This window comes from Periplaneta americana, chromosome 11, assembly GCF_040183065.1.
Source record: "Periplaneta americana isolate PAMFEO1 chromosome 11, P.americana_PAMFEO1_priV1, whole genome shotgun sequence".
Lineage (NCBI taxonomy): Eukaryota > Metazoa > Arthropoda > Insecta > Blattodea > Blattidae > Periplaneta > Periplaneta americana.
The window spans coordinates 157257776-157280742 of record NC_091127.1 but is presented as its reverse complement, the minus strand read 5'-3'; the positions used below and the strand labels follow the sequence as shown (position 1 = coordinate 157280742).

The 22967-nt window shown below is 36.5% G+C and overlaps 1 protein-coding gene across 6 annotated transcripts in view; it reads left to right on the top strand.

Moving 5' to 3' along the window:
* The window catches only part of LOC138709488 (uncharacterized), a 967551-nt gene that overhangs the window by 895001 nt on the left and 49583 nt on the right, over positions 1-22967 (top strand). For all 6 annotated transcript variants that reach the window (XM_069840291.1, XM_069840292.1, XM_069840294.1 and 3 more), the window contains one exon: positions 2462-2520. The gene's annotated coding sequence lies outside the window, so the exon portion shown is untranslated. The remainder of the gene's footprint in view (positions 1-2461; positions 2521-22967) is intronic.

Here is a 22967-nt window from a genome sequence, read left to right as displayed (position 1 = left end):
ACTGCCATCTAAGGCGGTGTAATGAAATAAAAAACAAATGACTTCGTCTATAAGGGGCCTTGGACAACAACAATCAAATGCTATGAAACATAGCCTACAGAGAATATTTCTGTGTTTGTATTAAGTAATATCGGAAGCTAAATTAACCGATTTGTATAATTAATTATTATTTCACCATTGGAAAGTGTAGTTTCTCTACATGGACATAATGTTATAATGTTATTACAGTAACTTCTGAGGGAATAGAGGACAGGTAAGATTAAAACAGCGTCTTATGCACAGAAAACTTGATAGGCTATTCTGTATATTCATTTCCTGCATTTCTTAAAATAATGTTTATGAACACATTCATTTTCATCTCAGAGAATTAACGAACAACGGGAGTGTATTGATTTAGTATGAAGTAATAATACGTTAGCTTAGAATTCCATTATTTTATCATTCAAATTTTACTATGCTCAATTGAATCGTGTTAAAATATATAAAATACATATGCAATAAATGCAATTAAAAAAACTGGATAATGAGCCAAGCAGATTATGTTGCGCTGTTGTAAACGTTGTTCCTCCTGAGATTCAAGAGCTCCCACAACAAATTAAAAACTTACTTATCGGAGTACATCCGTTATCAACACACTTTTTATATAATATAATATAATTACTTTATCTTTATTTCTAACAAGTGCAGCGGAGCACACGGGTACAGCTAGTAAAATAATAAAGTGTCAAGAGGAATGTATAATCTTACAATTTACTTTTTTGAAATTATTCTTCAAGTGCTAAGAAAAGAATTATACAGTCAAATATGAAAACAAGTATAAATTGTGATATCTATCGGAAAAAATATTTCCCAAAAATCTTGAACTGCAAGGAAAATTCTGATAGCATATTTTGTTAAGCACATCTTTAAAAATATCTCCGGAGAAAAATTATACACATAGTACAAAATTTGGGGAAGAGTAACATTTTGAGTAAAGCAATATGTAAGAAAAATGTAAATAGAGAAAATTGAGTTTGAAAGTTATCTTAAAAGGAGCACCCAGAGCTTGCAAACTTTTAATTAAATTTTGTCCGAAACTGTTGATTGAAGGCGCCTTTAAGTATGAAAATTTGTGGGGAGGAACGAGTGGTTCTGTGAGCCTTAAACACTTCTTTAATGTTAAAAATTAAAAATAAAATGTTTTCAACAATTTAGATATGGGCATAAGGACAGATGTAATTTACATGAATTTTACGAAAGCATATAACAAAGTTTGCTCTAGAGTATGTCATTAGGAAAGTCCAGGATAACAGAGAGGGTTTTGAATTGAATGGATTACATCAGCTGCTTGTCTATGCGGATGACGTGAATATGTTAGGAGAAAATCCACAAATGATTAGGGAAAATACGGGAATTTTACTTGAAGCAAGTAAAGCGATAGGTTTGGAAGTAAATCCCGAAAAGAAACAAAGTATATTATGTTTCTTGACGAGTATATTGTACGAAATGGAAATATAAAAATTGGAAATTTATCTTTTGAAGACGTGGAAAAATTCAAATACCTGAGAGCAACAGTAACAAATATAAATGCCACTAAGGAGGAAATTAAACACAGAATAAATATGGGAAATGCCTGTTATTATTCGGTTGAGAAGCTCTTATCATCCAGTCTGCTGTCAAAAAATCTGAAAGTTAGAATTTATAAAACAGTTATATTACCGGTTGTTCTGTATGGTTGTGAAACTTGGACTCTCACTTTGAGAGGGGAACAGAGATTAAGGGTGTTTGAGAATAAGGTTCTTAGGAAAATATTTCGGGCAAAGCGGGATGAAGTTACAGGAGAATGGAGAAAGTTACACAACACAGAACTGCACGCATTGTATTCCTCACCTGACATAATTAGGAACATTAAATCCAGACGTTTGAGATGGGCAGGGCATGTAGCACGTATGGGCGAATCCAGAAATGCATATAGAGTGTTAGTTGGGAGGCCGGAGGGAAAAAGACCTTTGGGGAGACCGAGACGTAGATGGGAAGATAATATTAAAATGGATTTGAGGGAGGTGGGATATGATGATAGATACTGGATTAATTTTATTCAGTAGGGACCTATGGCGGGCTTATGTGAGGGCGGCAATGAACCTTCGGGTTCCTTAAAAGCCAGTAAGTAAGTAAGTAAGTAAATAAGTTGGTAAGTATATTACAAAGTTAATCACAAAATTGTATTATACAAAATAATAAAATTTGGATTTTTTAAATTAACACTGACAACAGTGATGTAAAAATAATTTTGTCCTTTTGAAAATTATTTCCTTATCGCAAAATCTCCCAGTAAAGCACCCACGGCCACCTGTATCAGTTTCAAAAAGCAACATTCAATTATTTGTATTATTGCTCAAGTCAATGTAAGGAAATATTAATTATATTAATTCATAACGTCTGTTAGCACTGTAACCAGTAATAATTTATATCTTTGTTTCAGGACCGGACTAGTTTGGCTACTCCAACATTTTAGTTGAAGAAGCGACTAAATCATAAACTGTAAGTAAGAGAAAACGCAATAATATTATTAACAAGATTATATTCATTTTCACAAATAACCTTGACCCTCTGTAAATAGTAAATTTCTCAATATTACGAAATGTGTAGTTTCTTCTTATATTGTTGAAGATTGCTGCTATAATAGGTAAGTGTGATTCATTATTGAAGCACATATAACATTAATCAACGATGTGCTTGTAATTTCCGTCTTCATGAAATGTATAAACATTTTTGGTTGTGTCTTGTGGTAGAAAAATCAAAGGCAGAAAAATTCATTGCCATAAACGGACGTCACATTGAGCACCTCATATTAACAAGTGTTCAGATCTCAGAAAGTATGTGTTGTAGGACCCATGTTTAATAGACTTTTTTTCTTGTTTTGATGCATACTATCACCTCCTAAAATATTGGATACTTTTTAGCACCCTGTATATCTAAGTAATTTTAAATACATCTGTAAAAAAGTGAAAAAGATAGTACATATTTCAGTACAATAATTAAAGAAAAATTAAGATGTAACAAATTCTGATAGATGAAATTGAATTTCAGCAATAACGAGACGATATGGGCTCGTAAGAAGAATAAAAAAGAGAAGGCTATGAAAATATGTTTTGGAAGAATACTTAATGATCCAGGGAGGAGAGGAAATCCAGGAACAATTTTGTAACATACATTACTCATAACTACTGTACAAGACGCTTTTAGATATTGGTGATCGGAAGATATTGTAAGCACTTAATAGGCTACGTGTAGTAATACAGGGCTACTACAAAGGCTTTACCCGATTCCATAGCCTTGTATTATGAAAAGTATGAGACATACATTATTGAAAGTTATACCAATAAAAAGAGAAACTCATCAAGGTTTTGGTCCATCAACTGCTACTGTCTTCGCGCTACGAGTTGGCGCTGGGAGTAGATAGGCGGGACGGGGGAACTTCACGCTACACTCTGACCTGAAAACTTCGTCCACTTACTTGGCTACAAGGGAACGGAGTCAGACATAAAAGATTCCGCATCTTCGGTGCTGTCGCTATGACTATCATTATCACATTTTTCAAAATTTCTGGAGTATGATCTGTCCATGATAATCGTCTGTTTATGTTCCAGCCGTGTATATTAATTCGAATCTCTCAACAAAGCCATTAGCCCTACCGCCCCCATCCTGATGGACACAATGAGTGTTCTGGACACATTTACGGTAGTCAAAACCCCCGTAACATTTTTATCGTGCCAGAACTTGGGAAACGTTAAATTGGTAGGCCTATCTATCCGCATTTCGTCCAGATACAAAATCGGTTTTTCCACTTTCCTAAGCTTTCTTATTTGCTGTAGATATCTTCACGTATTCTAATTTACAGTGTTTTCCTCAATTTTTTTTTTTGCTGCACACTTCTTCCACCTGAAATCCTTTTTCTTCAGTATTCGTCTTAATGTTGTCTTTCATTTCAAATCAATTTTCTCTTGTAAAAGACGTTTGTTGCAGCTTGGTACTATTTTTTTACTTATTATTTAACGACACTGTAATAACTACTAGCTTCTTCAGTGTCGATTGAATTGATGATGGCGAGATGGTATTTGGCGAAATGAAACCAAGGATTCGCCATAGATTACCTGACATTCGCCTTCTGCTTGGGAAAACCTCGGAAAAAACCCAAACAGGTAGTCAGCGCAAACGGGAATCGAACTCACTCCCGAGCACAACTGCAGATCAGCAGGCAAACGCGCTACCTCCTGAGCTACGCCGGTGGCCCTCTTTCTTTTTCAAATAAAAATTCTCAATTATATCTTTTTTGTCAATCTCCCGTCGAAGTCATCTACATTTGCGTTTCGGTAGTCTGGACGTTTACATTTTTTTTCTTCCTCAGGTGTCGACAACGCACTTTCTTCTGTGCAGTCTTTCATTTCATTCCTTATACGCTGTATTGTTCTTGTGTATAGATTAGAGTACTTTTCTACCTTTGCTGTAGGTTTCGTAAGAGGAATGCAAAGGCACTGTTGTTCTTTTTCTTCATCACAGAATTATTTTGCACTTCTAATAATATTCCTTTCTTCGCTATAGATTGTCAATCCTTGTTTCCTCTTTGTCGACATATTTACAATAAACAAAAAACTGCTATAAACCTAAATAACAGTATACAATAACATAAATTAACTATATTATTATCAACACTATTAACACGAAAAGCAAAGGATAACTAAAGCAATACAAGATTTGTGGTATACTGAAAACAATTGTCTTGTTGAAACTAATAAAACACTACAGTAAAAACCTACTATTATGTTCACAAAGTCGCAAAGATTCATAGACACGTGCAGTAGATGTTTGTGGAACAGGAATATTGCAGTGAACAGCGCGGTGCGCATGCGCGACTGTTTCCCCTCCGCCCCGTCTAAGTACTTCAGCCGCCTTCTCCTGGCGTGACAATATTACAAGTGCTCGATGTGACGACCTCGACAAACATCCACTCGGTAGTCTAACTCCTGCCACACCACTGGACATATCACGATCAACTCTAACCACTGCCGCATGGATCCGGTTATTAAGTTCTTCAAGATTAACTGGCAAAGGAGGTACATACTCTTGATCTTTGACAAACCCCCATAGAAAAAAATCACAGGGAGTCAGATCTGGCGACCGAGGAGGCCAACGGAGAACACACCGATCGTTGTTAGAAGCCCGTCCACACCAACGTTGTGGTAGATGCTCATTAAGATACTCACGCACTTCCAGATGGAAATGTGGTGGAGCCCCATCTTGTTGAAATGAAAACCCTGGTTTATCTTCATGTAACTGAGGTATCAACCACATCAACGGGCTTCTAACAACGATCGATGTGTTCTCCGTTGGCCTCCTCGGTCGCCAGATCTGACTCCCTGTGATTTTTTTTCTATGGGGGTTTGTCAAAGATCAAGTGTATGTACCTCCTTTGCCAGTTAATCTTGAAGAACTTAATAACCGGATCCGTGGCTAGAGTTGATCGTGATATGCTCCAGCGGGTGTGGCAGGAGTTAGACTATACCTTATTTTATTTCAAGGAGTGCAGTTCGGTGGCTCCTTTGAACACCCACTTACAGATTTATGACTTCCTACACAAACAACTCTGACAATTCCATCCTGTCCCCTCGTTCCAACATTGCACAGTTGCCACAATCCTGGTGACCTTCGAAATTATGCAGTGAAACTGACGGGATTCTTGAAATTCGGAAAAGATGCGGCAACTCTGCCTCCACGTGGATTTGACGGGCACCTGTCAATTCTTCTGAACGAGGGTTGTGATTGGTTACTAACAAGAGAAGACAAGATTTCCGTCACAGTAAGGAAGAATTTATTTATGACAATCAATTAGTAGGGTGCAGTAGAAGGTCTGTCGGCAGAGTCCTTTCTATGAAACTGCACTCCATGAAAAGAAATAAAGTATACCGAGTGGATGTTTGTCGAGGAGGTCACATCGAGCACTTGTAGCAGTTGATGGATCAAAAACTTGATGAGTTTCTCTCTTTATTGATATAACTTTCAATAATGTATGTCTCATACTTTTCATAATACAAGGCTATGGAATCGGGTAAAGCCTTTGTATTATGAAGAAAGATATAAATATGTTATTGGCTTTAAACACGAATTTAGTAACTAAGACTGGACGTTAAAATTAAATTTACATGATCTGAATTTATAGTGAAGTGAAGATTTTAGGAGGATAAAAGTTGACTTGGGGCCAACCGAAGGCAACAGAGGATATCACCAACAACGAACAAATCCATGCCCTAGGGCTAGACGAATTACAATCGTCGTTCGCGGTTTCCACCCCCGCTACAGCCGCTTTGTGCACCACGCCTACTGTTAGTCGGCACCCTAATTTTAGTAATCATTAATCATTATTCCGGACAGTATTCTAGTAATGAAAACGCGATTGCTGATGCACGTATCAATCATATTAGACGTGACAACTGTATCAAATTACTTTACAATCAATTTGACACGAGGAAATTATTATTTAATAGAATCATAACCAACTGCGTCATGCAGGCACGAACTGCAAGTGGCAGGAGAAATTGTGCGAAATGAGAACACAACAATGTGATAACTTATACAGTGTTACTATAAATGATCTTTCCGATTACAAACTTGAATAACTATCGTTAGGAGACACTTAGAAACATGATATTGATATCAATGGAAAGAGAAACTCAAGTATTTTTTGTTATGTTGGTAAATATGTCGCATATTTATTAATTTCGCTGCTAGGAGACGATATAACAGAAAAATGGCTGCAACCGAAAACAGAAGGGCATTTTGTGTGCTAGATTTTCACATATCCCAGTCTGTTGTCACTGTGCAACGCAAATTTAGAAGAAAATTTGGTGTTGATCCACCCGGTGGACCCAGTATCCGTAAGTGGTGCGCTGACTTCAAAACGAGGGGATTCATCTGTAAGCGGAAGTCAACCGGTCGTCCATCAGTAAGTGAGGCAAATGTGGAGCGTGTGAGAGAGAGTTTCACACGAAGTCCACAGAAATCCACCGTAAAACCCACTAGAGAATTAAACATCCCCCAACAAACTGTGAGGAAGATTTTAAGGAAACGTTTGAAGTTTCATCCATACCGTCTGCAATAGTTGCAGGCTCTGAAACCAGACGTCAAAGCCAAGCGACAGTCTTTCTGTGAGGAGATGCAACTCAGAATCGAAACTGAAGGTTTCATCGAACCATTGGTGTTTAGTGACGAAGCCACTTTCCATCTGTCAGGAAAAGTGCACAAACACGTCGGGATATGGGCTTTGGAATATCCTAACAGTTATGTGGAACATGTATTTTTTTATTTTATTGGGTTCTTTACGACGCTGTATCAACATCTAGGTTATTTAGCGTCTGAATGAAATGAAGGTGATAATGCCGGTGAAATGAGTCCGGGGTCCAGCACCGAACGTTACCCAGCATTTGCTCGTATTGGGTTGAGGGAAAACCCCGGAAAAAACCTCAACCAGGTAACTTGCCCCGACCAGGATTCGAACCCGGGCCACCTGGTTTCGCGGCCAGACGCGCTGACCATTACTCCACAGGTGTGGGCTTGGAACATGTACGCGACTCCCCCAAAGTGAACGTGTTTTGTGCTGTAAGCCGTGAAAAGGTGTTTTCCTTTTTGTCGAGGCGACAATCACAGGTAATTAGTACCTAGACATGTTACAGTTATGGCTTCTTCCACAATTGGAACAGCAGTATTCATTTTTCAGCAGGATGGGGCACCACCCCATTACCACTTAGATGTCAGAAACGAACTGAATACACGACTTCCAAGGAGATGGATTGGACGTGCTGGCCGTGAAGATATAGAATGTATGCATTGGCCTCCACGTTCCCCCGACCTCACTCCTTGTGATTTTTTTTCTGTGGGGTTTTATAAAACAACAAGTGTATCAACCACCATTACCACCTACCATTGAGGATCTTCGTGTCCGCATCACAGAGGCCATTGCACTGGTGGATGGTCCAATGCTACAACGTGTATGGCAGGAAATTGACTACAGACTTGATGTGTGTCGTGTGACACAAGGAGCTCACATTGAGCACATTTAACTTACTTGCTGTTGTGAACCAAATGTTTCTCTTTCTGTTTCATGTTTCATGTCTTCCAGTGAAAAATTTTAAAATTGTTGGAGTATCTGTTTCTGTTGATATCAATTTCATGTTTTCTCATTTTTTCTGATTTAAGAGTAGCACATGTGATTTAACCGAATGGATAACAAAAATATTTGAGTTTCTCTTTCCATTGATACCAATATCATGTTTCTAAGTGTCTCGCAACGATAGTTATTCAAGTTTGTAATCGGAAAGATCCGTTATAGTAACACTGTATAAGTATTCTCAGTGGAGAAAATGTTTGTTGATGACATATTTGTGTAGGCCTACACATAAATATGTACGTATGTACATACATACATACATACATACATACATACATACATACATACATATATACATAAATTATAATAATAATAATAATAATAATAATAATAATAATAATCTTTATTGTCATTGAGTGAAAAACTCCACTGTAGATATTGTCAATGTTACAAATTTATCTTTAAATAATACAAACTCTTCGTAGAATGCCTTCGATCGTGTCTGGAGGACAGTATTGTATTGCATAATACGCAGTACATACTCTTGTGTTTGTATGCAACAAAATAATTCACTCCCCATTCTTCAACACGTCCTTGCTTCATTTCTTCCCACACCACAGCAGTGGTGCATAGGTCTAAGCTTACTGAAGTTCCGCCACTTTATCTACTTCGGTTGATTATCCACTATTAGGTTGTCGGGGAGGGAGAAACAAGACACGTGACGCTATGACGTATCTACCCCCGGGGGCCAGATTTGCCCCACCCGACATTTAGATATAGAGCGCGCTTTTGCCTTCGTTCTTGACTTTCATCTCTGAGGAATCTAATAAGATAAATACAGCCTAATTTCTCCTAGGTTGTCTTTTATGGTAAAATTGTGTGTGTTTTTGTGTTTATCAGCTGATTGTAGGATGGAAACACAGTTTCTTTTGTGTAATTTCCTAAAAGTAAACAATACGGATGATGTATGTTCTCTCTTGAAAGGTATACACCATTTTTAAATAATTTAATACACAAACACAACTATTACATGAACTGCTCAATAAGTTTTTGTAGCTTTATTCTCTTCAGCTCTAATCAACAATAACAATACATGTTGCCAGGCGATGATAGAAAACAAAAGATGCGAAAACAAATGAATGAGGTGTATAAACAATTGAATGCTGTTTCATATTTAAGTATAAAAATATAGGGGTGGCTGGGGAATGGTGGGGATGGAATCTAAAATGCAATTAAGTCTGGTCTCATATTTCCCCCTCAATATCTAAATTGACGTGTTTTTTGTTTAAATTAAATTTAATTTAAATAATTAGTTATTTAGACTGGGAAGTTTTGAAATGAAAGCCCTGTATATTCGTAGTGCCCATACATGTATCACCACTTTTTGTTTCTGGTTAAGTGGAAGAGAAGCACTGATGGCCTTAACTTCGCCAAAATTATTATTATTATTATTATTATTATTATTATTATTATTATTATTATTATTATTATAAAAATTCCTTGACTTTCCTTTTTTCCGAATGACTCAATAAAACCAGTGTTTAATTGATTTTGTAGAATAGGGACTCTTTCGGAAAAGGAAGTTCATTTCTACTTCTCAATGCTCTGGGAGTACGTTGGGTAACTTCCGAAATAACTTGAGTCACATTATGATTTCCCTTGGCTCGCAAACTAGTTCCAGTAGCAAGCGACACACTTTGAGACCGTAACTACCCACTCAACTCACTTTTCTTTTCACTGTTAGTTTTGATAGCCCAAATAAAACTTTACTTTACACTTTGTGAGAAACTGTTGAACAAGTTGGTCACCTTTATAAGTCGGCCAAGTTCATGCGGAACTGACGGTGATCAATAGAGACCACAGAATGAAGCATTAATTTCGAAAAAAATCTTCATAAAATAGTACTTAGCAACCAGTGTGTAACCTTGGTAATTTTCACGAGTGTTTATAATGAAGATTATACACTTGTTATAATTATACAACGTTTTATGCTATTCTAGCATTAATAATACATTATGCAACGAGCCTAAAATGGTAGTAATTAAGACGCGAGTATGTTTATGAAACGAGCGCAAGCGAGTTTCATAATTTAATACGAGCGTCTTAATTACCATTATACTCAAGTTTCATACGACTTTTTATGCTCGACCATATTTCTAACTTCAAATTATTCATAAGTATTCATGTTATTCTTATCTGACTGAGGAGTGGAACTGATCTTGTGCAGTACCTCGTAAATTGTGAGATCTGCGCAGACGCGAAAGTATTGATTTTTTCCGAGAAACAAATGTCATTGACCTTGATATAATCTAGAGAGTAAAATAAACATTAATCTTGATATAACCTTGAAATTGAATTAGACATTGAAAAACGAGATGACAAATTGAATTTATTTGAATATTATTTACAATTAACGCTAATTAGTATAGTAACAGAACTAGTTGTCTTACGATTGCATATCCGAGAATAATCGATACTTGCGCTTTCATATTGCTACAATGGTATTTTCTGATTGTTGGAACCCTGAACTTTAATGAATAGGTGTACTTTAATGAGGTCCATTAAAGGGCTGCTACCAGGTGTATAATTACTACATTTCGGCATGGTCGAGCATAATAGTACATTATGCAACGAGCCTATAATGATAGTAATTAAGACGCGAATATGGATGTTTATGAAACGAGCGCAAGCGAGTTTCATAATTTTCATACGAGCTTCTTAATTACCATTATAGGCAAGTTTCATACGACTTTTTATGCTCGACCATATTTCTAACTTGAAATTATTCAGATGTATACATTTTATTTGTATCTGGCAAGATCGGAAGTGACCTTGTTCTAGGTCGTGAATTGTGAGATGTGCGCAGACGCGAAAGTATTGATTTTTTCCGAGGAACAATAATGTCATTGACCTTGATGTAATCCCGTTAAACCTGGTATAACCTTGATTATTGAATTCGACATTGAAAAACGAGATGCCAAATTGATTTTATTTCAATATTATTTACAATTAACGCTAATGATTATAGTAACAGAACATAACCTTCTGCGACAGTATTGGATTTCCAGCCTCCGTGACTTTTCGCTAATTCTCTTTCGATTGCATATCCGAGAATAATCGATACTTGCGGTTTTATAACGGTACAAAGCTGACTTGTCATTGGCTGAACACCTGTAAGCTGAGTTGTCATTGGCTGAAAACACCTGTACTTTAATGAGTAGATGTACTTTAATGACATGCATTAAAGGACTGCTACCAGGTATATAATTACTACATTTCGGCATGGTCGAGCATAAAATATATAAGAGAACTATTATAACGTACCACTGCTCTACCAAAAGACGATGCTTACCGATAGCAGGGGACTTGCTCCACGTGTTATATCTAAGTATGCGAACATTGACGTCCACACCTGTGGAGTAACGGTCAGCGCGTCTGGCCGCGAAACCAGGTGGCCCGAGTTCGAATCCCGGTCGGGGCAAGTTACCTGGTTGAGGTTTTTTTTCTGGGGTTTTCCCTCAACCCAGTATGAGCAAATGCTGGGTAACTTTCGGTGCTGGACCCCGGACTCATTTCACCGGCATTATCACCTTCATATCATTCAGACGCTAAATAACCTAGATGTTGATACAGCGTCGTAAAATAACCCAATAAAATAAAAATGCGAACATTGACTTTCTACTAAATCGACGAAGCAGTGAGTCCTTGTAAGTTATTCGTATAGGCCCTATTTTGTTTCATTTCTTAAAACATCGTACAATTATCGATATTAATGCATAGTCGTTTCTCTTTAATTGCACAATATTTCTCATTTGCTGGTGATAAGGCAATTTCACTAAAACCGCTGTAATCTACGCCTACCGCCTGCGTACGATAAGTGGTTATTCGTTTATTTCAGAACGACCCCAAAGTAATAATGATGTTCTTGAATACAGCGATCCAGAAAGCTCTGCAAAGACTGGGACGTCATAAAATGCTTCAGAATCACTTCTTCCTCCCACAGGAGCGAAGCGCTCTGTTATCGGAAACTCACAGCCTTCTCACTCGGTTCTACATTTATGGCTTTTAAATGTGATATTGCCTCTGCTGTGTGAACCGCCTTGCACGCGTCAGCATAAAATACAGATCGAAATGTTCTCAAGCGTGGAAATTCCGACTTACAAATATACCGTAATTTTCCTCTCTTCCTATGGCGCCTCTTCAAGTCCTTCGCAGCTGAAGCCGTTGCCAAACTTCCTATTGGATTCGAATCTCGCATGTTGAAAACGACAGGAGATTACGGATTTTAAGAAGAGGGTTAATATCCTTATCATGGGGCCTCTAGAAGGGAGATAAGGTCGGCATGTCCTGTGCCAGAAAAGGAGTCTAACGCTGACTGAGAGGACTTCGGACAAAATTACCGACTAGCCTTTCCTTAATTCACATAGTTTCCTATTTTCTGAACGTCCTGATTGGAATTGCATGTACACTGGCGTTTAAAGATACCTGACCCCTACTAATCGAGAGTGATCGATAATTTGTTCGTGTAAGTGAGGTTTCTTTAGTTTTTACTTGTGTGAATAGATGGCGAAGATGGCACTCAGTGTCGCCAGTAGTACATAAGGGTAGGTACACGTTGGAGCAACGATAAACGATAAGAGAAACGATCTAGCGACGCTTTGGTATTATCAAAGAATCAAGTGTTCATATCGGAGCAACGAGGACGCGAGAAGCGATCATTTTGATTTATCAGTAGAAGATATTCTATGCATCCACTTAATGAAAGAAGATATATAGGAAATATCAGCTGCTAGGTTCAAGGTTAATATAACTTAAATACGTACAAAATTGAACCCGTTTCTCATCCCAAAGATAGTATAAATTCGTTGTGCTGTGATTGGTTAGTGTGATCACATAATGTATCACGAATAAATACACAACTGATCAATTTGCCAATATCTACAACAATTAATTTAATATGCCCAAATAATAATAAATATATTAATATGTGGATATATTGATAACCACCGATCATTATACAGATTAATATTATCTTAATCAGAGATCATATGAACGACAAGAGCGAAGAAAATAGTACTTTTCTTTTTCGCCGCTTTTATCGTGCATCTTCGCTTTTATCGTTACTCCAATATGCACACCTCAATGACAATGCATGCTTCAATTCTCTCTGATATAGCATCGCTGCTTCTTTTATCGTTTATCGTCGCTCCAGCGTGTACGTACCCTAAGAGTGGTCGATAATTTGTTCGTGTAAGTGAGGCTTCTTTAGTTTTTACTTGTGTGAATAGATGGCGAAGATGGCAGTCAGTGTCGCCAGTAGTACATAAGAGTGATCGATAATTTGTTCGTGTAAGTGAGGCTTCTTTAGTTTTTACTTGTGTGAATAGATGGCGAAGATGGCAGTCAGTGTCGCCAGTAGTACATAAGAGTGATCGATAATTTGTTCGTGTAAGTGAGGCTTCTTTAGTTTTTACTTGTGTGAATAGATGGCGAAGATGCCAGTCAGTATCGCCAGTAGTACATAAGAGTGATCGATAATTTGTTCGTGTAAGTGAGGCTTCTTTAGTTTTTACTTGTGTGAATAGATGGCGAAGATGGCAGTCAGTGTCGCCAGTAGTACATAAGAGTGATCGATAATTTGTTCGTGTAAGTGAGGCTTCTTTAGTTTTTACTTGTGTGAATAGATGGCGAAGATGGCAGTCAGTATCGCCAGTAGTACATAAGAGTGATCGATAATTTGTTCGTGTAAGTGAGGCTTCTTTAGTTTTTACTTGTGTGAATAGATGGCGAAGATGCCAGTCAGTATCGCCAGTAGTACATAAGAGTGATCGATAATTTGTTCGTGTAAGTGAGGCTTGTTTAGTTTTTACTTGTGTGAATAGATGGCGAAGATGGCAGTCAGTATCGCCAGTAGTACATAAGAGAGATCGATAATTTGTTCGTGTAAGTGAGGCTTGTTTAGTTTTTACTTGTGTGAATAGATGGCGAAGATGGCAGTCAGTATCGCCAGTAGTACATAAGAGTGATCGATAATTTGTTCGTGTAAGTGAGGCTTGTTTAGTTTTTACTTGTGTGAATAGATGGCGAAGATGGCAGTCAGTATCGCCAGTAGTACATAAGAGAGATCGATAATTTGTTCGTGTAAGTGAGGCTTGTTTAGTTTTTACTTGTGTGAATAGATGGCGAAGATGACAGTCAGTGTCGCCAGTAGTAGTACATAAATATACCCACATCATAGAATTAAAAATTTCGTACCGCTCTAATGATAGTAAAAAAACAATAGGTTTAGGGGAAAGCCTCTGATACTGTCAATTATGAGAATAATTTATACTTAAGGTAAGCGTTCACTACATCGTATCGCACTCAGCGGCTATCGGTAAATCCGTCCACGTTTCTCGGATGAGCAACTTTTCCGATGCGTGCTATCATGGCCTTCTTTAATAAATCAATTTTAATTGCTCAACTATTACTATTATGTTGTGCCATGTTCAGTGTCGCGCCAAAACAGCAGACTGAAAACTTATTTCGCTTGTAGAAAACTGCGAATAATTATATATTTTGAGGCATTTCCATTACAGTAATCAAGTCGTTTCTTACATAAATATTATGCAACGAATATCTCTTTCGTGTCTTCCTCTTCAATTAATAAGCATGAAACAATTACACATTTTTATTGGCTAACATTCATGATTAATAGGCAAAATATATTGTCTTTAAGATACCGCTGTTTAGAAATTATTCTAACGACCTAATTGCGAAGCATGCTGAGCTACGTTTGGGATGATTTTTCTAGTTTAATGTATTATTTTAATATGCAAACCAAGAAATTTGGTTGTTGATGTTTCTATAGGGGTACCACTTTGTAAATGCAGTTGTAACGCGCATGCGCTAACCTCCCCTCCCACAGTTCTTGTTCATGGCGAACGCTGAGTTCGTAGGGAGTACAGCCGCGTCAAAGTGAAGTGAAGTGGTAGTATAAAATAAATGAATGAATACTAGTAATAGTGTTGTGTGTTTAAGTTATAATCAGAATATTGACATGTCTTTACGTGAGTAATATTGTTTGATCATGAACTCAAGGATGAATGTTCCCCCGAAAAATAGAGGAAATTATGTGAGCATGTGCGGAAAATGGAGGACAGATATTTTGGCCAGAAGTGTACGGTTGAAGCGGAAGTAAACAACGCAATCCAATGAGAGTCCCGATAATAGCGGCCTAGTACTGCCAAGTTCGGTTAAGACATAGATTCTGATTGGTGATCGACGTCGGGGAATGCACAGAGGGGAACACGCAGCGAGTGTGGGAGAAGGAAATGATTTAGATTTCCGCCATAGCTGCCTTTTCTAAGTGGTCTAGCTATAGTAGGGGTATATTGTTGATAGTTGTGTCTTAAGTTGTTATCTTTAATTATGATACTTGTGTCATCTGCAAATAGTATAGGATAACCTGTTCCTTTTATTACCGGATCACCAACGTTTTCTACTGAATTATTTCATATTCTTATGTACGGCTATTGATTTTTAATGAATATTTTCTTCCTCCAGAAAAATTATTTTCTGTGTTGTCACATACAAAATTTCATAAAAATAACGACGATATATTATGTAACCAATATCTCTTTCGTTTCTTCCCATTCAGTTAATAAGCACGAAACAATTACAATTTCTTTTTCGCTTTCACTCAGAATTAATAGACCTAACCTCAAAATTTCTCTGTTTTGTAATGTCATTGCCGTACGACATGAGTTTTAAAGCAAACAGCTGATAGAGAATCTGAAGAGGCGATGAAGTAGAGCCGTTACAATGAACGAACTCCACTTTAAGTATCCGTTTCATGCTATTCGTCCGAGGAGTGCGATACGATGTAGTGAACGCCTACCTTTAATCTGCATCATCCAACGAGTTAGAAAGAGAAGACTATAGAGTGGTCATGTTGTCCTGTACAGCGCTCTTTGCGGTGCCACCGCGAAACACGGCAGATCTGAGCTAAGCGCCCAACTTTGTAAAAATTCGTCTGCTTACAATGTTGTATAACGGAGGTAAGAAGTACAAAAAAACGAAGAAAAAACATGCCTGTTGTGTGTGCTGCATATAACTGCAATGTCAAAAGGAAAAAGAGAACTGATATATCATATTTCATGTAAATTTTATGAAGTTAAGTCCATATTTTTGTTAATTAGCAGCATTTTTTTTTCATGCATTAATGTGTAACAACACCCGGCATAAACAAAATAAATGGTTCACTGGTAATGTACTTAAACTAAATACAATACAATTCCGTTTCGGACCCAGTGAAAAACAAATAGCAATACAATATTAAAACTGTATTTCGACACCGGCATCCTTTATTTCTGCTCCTGTCCTTACTGCTTATACAAGAAGACGATGAGTTGTAGCTTATAAGAAGTAGGCCTATTTCGAAGACAAACGATTAATCAAATAAATGGTTCGCTAGTAATAAAGTTAAACTAAATACGGATGAAACCGCTACAATTCCGTTTCAAACCTAGTAGAGCAATCAAATATTAAAATTGTATTTCGACACTCGCATCCAAAATAACGCAAAACTCTGGGGTAGGTCGTATTGTTGTTGGTATTTTGACTGGAAGGACATGAAAGAACATAATTGAGCACCCACGTGCAATAATGGGGTAAGTATGAATATATTTCGTAACTACTTACCCCATTATTGTACGAGGGTGCTCAATTATACACTAATAATTATCTGTGGTGCCACAGCCCTTGAAAGGCTCAGACAGACCAGCCGGCTGTTGGCTTCACGTTCACATGTCGATAATAATTATACTTTATTGTAACAAAAAAACTGAAAGCGTGTTTTGTCATGTTTCATCCACGTTACAAGCTTGGAGGTAAAGGTTGTTTACTACAGATAGGGCCTACTTTCATATATGGTATAGTAAATACTTTTGCAACATGTAGAGACTGGGAAAACAATTTAATAAAATCATCCGAATCATACTCGTTCATTTTATAGGCAATCTTGCAGGTCGAATTTAAAAGAACCTAGGAATATTAACATTTTCTTCAGTATATTTTCTAGGACTTGTTGTCATACTACATGACAATTTTGCTTAGGTTATTCTTTTAAGCATTCCTTCTAGGAATAGCTCAAGTGTTTTAAATTTAGCGTACATAAGTTTAGATTAAGTTCCTAGCACGTATTTGACGAAATACTAGGTATTTCCACTTCAATTTAACTGATTTATGCAAACGAAATTAAGACAGCTGACGATTCTAATGTCAGTTATCACCACGCCCACTTTGTTTTGGGCGCATAAGTTCATTACCGACCGTCGTTCAATTTTCTTCAAACATGGCGGCGCAATGACCACTCTATATCTTTCTCTTTCTAACTCGTTGGCATCATCATTTCCCCCCCCCCCAACACCTTTTTACTCGTCCCAATAATAGGCCATCTATTGAGAACTAGCGGAACTATTTCAAAGTTTGTCAATTTCTTATATCTTTGGTTATGATTTATCCCGTGATTAGAAAGTTCTCTTATATAAGGGTAGGTACACGTTGGAGCAACGATAAACGATAAAAGAAATGACCTAGCGACGCTTTGGTATTATCAAAGAATCAAGTGTTCATATCGGAGCAACGATGACGCGGGAAGCGAACATTTGATTTATCAGTAGAAGATATTCTATGCATCCACTTAATGAAAGAAGATATATAGGAAATATCAGCTGCTAGGTTCAAGGTTAATATAACTTAAATACGTACAAAATTGAACCCATTTCTCATCCCAAAGGTAGTATGAATTCGTTGTGCTGTGATTGGTTATTGCGATCACATAATGTATCACGAATAAATACACAACTGACCAATTTGCCAATATCTACAACAATTAATTTAATATGCCGAAATAATAATAAATCGATTAATATTCGGATATACTGATAACCACCGGTCATTATATAGATCAATATTATCTTAATCAGAGATTATATGAACGACAAGAGCGAAGAAAATGGAATTTATCTTTTTCGTCGCTTTTATCGTTGCTCCAATACGCACACCTCAATGACAATGCATGCTTCAATTCTCTCTGATACAGCATCGCTGCTTCTTTTATCGTTTATCGTCGCTCCTACTTGTACGTACCCTTAGACTACACTCGCTAATCGCGATTAGCATTATCCGATTATGTCCGATCGCGATTACCGAAAATGTGTCGACACACTGGGTCACGCTTGGTCCCGTTGGTCAACAGCTGAATTACCATAGAGGAAATAATTTTCTCTATGTACATACGTATATGTTTACCTCCTGGACAACATATGAAGTTCATACCTTGTTTTGACGTTTGTTAATTGTTTTTCCTTTTTTGTCGTTGTTTCTTGCAGCTTGATATGGGAATTTATTGTTAAAAATTGTTAAATATTTTACAATCTGAACTGATACAATTTATACCATTACTATTTATATTATTTTGGAAAGAGATTTTATAACCTATAAAATTATATCATTAAGCCTAAGATTTATATTATTTTGCAATAAATCATATTTTTAAATTGAACCCTAACCTAAACGTAATGGAGACTGGAATTGAAAATCTGAAAAAGAAACCAGTTCCATTATTTACTGAAATGAAACATCTTTCAGCAGTCTTCTATTGCTCTTTACATATGAAATATGAATAATTCGTCTGTCATTTGTTAATATATTTCTTTTTACTTTTGTCACATTTGCATTAAATTTCTCTAGTACATCTAATAGTAGCCAAATTCATTTTCTAGCCATTCATTTTCGTTTCTATTTCATATAATACAATGGAAGGGGTAACAAAATTCCACAGCAGAAGCTATCACGACTTCCTAAATATTATAAATCACGGTGATTCGAAACCAAAGATTACTAAAATGTTACTTTCGTCCACTGGGCCGTGCCTCAGCGCGATTATCTAGTTCTGGAAACAGGATTAACCTCCTGATCACGATCGGAACGGTGACACATCATAACCCCGGTTGCGATTAGGTCGATAATCGCGATTACTGACTGTAGTCTGTCACCAGTATTACAATATCAGTGTATGAACTTTTTTTCAGACTGATGTTATCCAATCATTTATTTATTATACACTTACGATAACCTTATTCCAAGAAAATTATTGGCTTAATATTCATCGCCTCATCAAGTTTCCTGTTTTACGAGTGCATAATGTATCTGAGTCTGGAATGAGACTACGCAAATCTCTGAACAAAGTGAGACGGCAGAGGTTTCAGGCAGTCTTAACGTAAAATAACGTAAAAGTGATAATAAACAGTTTTTGAAAGACCACAGCGTTTCAAGATCATAAACAGAGAAAATATTTTGTGCGAGATCGTGCGTATTTGCTTGATTTCCGCACAAAACCAATCCGCAGAAAGTCTAAAATTACACATTCAGTATTCCCAACCTAACACACATAACAATTTCCCTCTTCTTACCGCTTAAGTGACATATTGATTTTACTGCTTTAGGCTTTTAACATATTATTTTAAGAGACGTTCAGTATAGTAATAATTATAAATTGGAAAATTACCACTGCAATTTCACCTAAATTGCACTGTTAATTATTGTTTTTAAATATTTGCAAAAATTAAGTAAACTCTACAACTCCACTAAAGTTACTGCATTCGTGATGCAAGTAACATTAAGGAAGCCGTGAAAAAATCAACAAGATTCCAGACTCATCATAGAATGGGGGAAAAAAAGACAGACGTATATCACGGCCTGCTGGAGTATAGTAAACACAGAAAACATTTTAAAGCAACAATATTAAAGATAGATATTTTTGTTTTGCAAATTTGCCGTCATTGAACAGAAACCAAGATGGAGATTTCATTGCAACTAATTAGAAATTCCTCTTTCAGGTATGTAATAAACGATCTTCGCACAAAATAATGTACGATACACGAGCGGTATGTTTTCTTTCAATTCTCGGAAATTAAAAAAGCTCAACTACGTTTCGCTTTTTCAATCTTTTTCTCGAACATGAAAACTTCAACATACCGCTCTTGTAACGCATACTACTATTAACATGATGTGTAGTAAGTGTTTGCAAGTTTTCCAATGTGCAGTTTGTTTGGATAGGACGCATAGTTTCCGGGTTGGAATCAAAACATATATTGATGATGAAGCATTGTATTTTGAATTATGTCACAGACAAAAGGTGCTGAAATATCGATTTGTGTTTTATTATTGCTGCAGGTGGCAATTGGAGCTCGCAATATATTCCACTCTATGCCTGCAACGTCGAACAGGAATTACGCGCGAGAAACATTTACTCCGAAATTGAATTGAGATGAATTTCAACAAATATTTTTTAGTGTTGGGGGAAAAACAATTTTAACCAGCTAGCTAGGCCTCTGCCAGACAGCGCAGTACGTCACAATGGGTACGGAAATACATTCATATCCGGCACGGAATTCAAATTCACGACATTGGTCATCATGTAACGTCAGAGAAACTTCTTCTGCTTCTTCGTCTATGCCACTCCAGCTCGATAGAGGGCTTTGTGTAGCCCAAGTCTATATCTGGTCTCTCTAACATATGACCCGTGGTGAGACTCCCGTGATATGAACAACGCGACACCGATAACACGAGTCTGCATGGGTGTTGTTCTTTGGAAAAAGAATAATGTTTCTGGATCATTCTGATTGCAAAAATGAAATTCGTTTTCGTGTACCAGGTCACAATTTTTCACAATTCAAAATTTTATATGTCTAATATTTTTCATAATATAAGTTAGTAAATCATTATTATTTTTCTGCAGTTGATATCGTTAAAAACAATTATTTGTAAGGCACGACAGTTTATAATTTCAATTTTATTACTTAAAATGTGAAAGAATATTCTTCCTTCTTATTGAGTAAGGCCTAGTTTTAATATTTCCGTCCTTTTAGTACCTTAAGATGAACTACTGGTAAGATATCCTTTATTTATTCTTGGGGATTCTTATCTGTCTCCACCCATCATCATCTATGAACAGAAGTCGGCCTCGGTAGCGTAGTTGGTATAGCGCTGGCCTTCTGTGCTCGAGATTGCGGGTTCGATCCCGGCCCAGGTCGATGGCATTTAAGTGTGCTTAAATGCTACAGGCTTATGTCAGAATATTTACTGGCATGTAAAGTAACTTCTGCGGGACAAAATTCCGGCACACCGGCGACATTTATATAACCTCTGCAGTTGCGAGCGTCGTTAAATAAACCATAATATTTTTATGAACAGAAAGTAGGGGAGAGTCGGGTAGTATCGGACATCGGGTAATATCGGACAGTGAGTTTCTTTCACCACACGATGATAGTACCTGATTGACATGGTTAAGTTTCTGTGATGTCGCATAGAGAAACGTAACCATGTCATTCACGTACTACCATATGGTGGTAGATGAAAGATACTACCAGATGTCCAATACTACCCGACTCTCCCCTAAGTGTTTTGAGATCATACAAATTTATTGGGTAGATTTATTCGTTCCATAATATTCTTACATTTGCTTTATAGCATAGAATAAAGAACATGTCCAATTCTTACGTTTAACATATAAATGCAATACATAAAAAATGCAGTAGGCCTACATATAAAATGCAAATATGAAATATGTACAGAATTAATACCTTAATAACAATAATATTTTATACAATGTAATATGATTACCATTTAATAGTATTAAAATATTTATACAGTACTGTGAAATGTCAAGAATTCATCTACAGAATAGAAAGTGTGAGATATTAAGTAACTTTTTAGTTTTACCTTAAATAATCCAGGGTTTTGGCTATGATTCTTAATGTCTTCGGGAAGACTATTGAACATTTTTATCGCCATGTAACGTATTCCCCTTTGAAAGCATGATAAATTTGATGATGGCGTATGAAAATCATTCTTTGTGCGGGTATTTATACTATGTATGGCTGAATTAGTTGGAAAATTTTCTTTATTACATAAGAGGAACTTTATTATAGAGTATATGTACTGATTTGTTAAGGTCAAAATCTCTAATTTTTTAAAGAATAATCAACATGATTCTCTAGCCTTTGCACCAACTATTATTCTAATGGCTCTTTTTTGTAATAAGAATATATTTTTACTATCTGCAGAATTTCTCCAAAATATTATTCCGTAGGACAGAATGGAATGAAAATAGGGAAAATATATTGTCTTTAAGATACTGCTGTTTAAAAATTGCTGTAACGACCTAATTGCGAAGCATGCTGAGCTAAATTGGGGGTTATTTCTTTGATATGATTTTTCCAAATTATTGTATTATTAATATGGAAACCAAGAAATTTGGTTGTTGATTTTTCTAGTAGAGGTATATAAAAAACTTTGACAGTTTCTGATTAACATGCAGAATACCGCATCCAGATGTGTCTCAATAATTTACATGTGAAGCTGTAAAGGTTTGAAATGGACACTCTGTATTATTTTATTAAACATTAACACCAAATTACCTTTCGTCTCGTTTCTCTTATCTATAATGTAACCACGACGTAAATACCAGATCACTTATCTGTGGCACGCTAAGTATACCTCTTCATAGAACATCTTGTTATTCCTCATCTTTTACAGTATCCACCTCGCGACAATGGAATTCCTTGTCACAAAGTATTAGGGGCTGCAAGACAATACAAACCTTTAAAAACATCTTAAAAGATAACCTTATTAGCATTTCACTCCAATCATACTGATTTAAACTATGACTGACTACATTGTTACTTTTTTCTTTAGACATCATCTTGATTGTGCTGTATTTTCAAAATTGTCTCATAATAATCTCGTTCTATTATCTAATATAATTTGAAATATATTAACA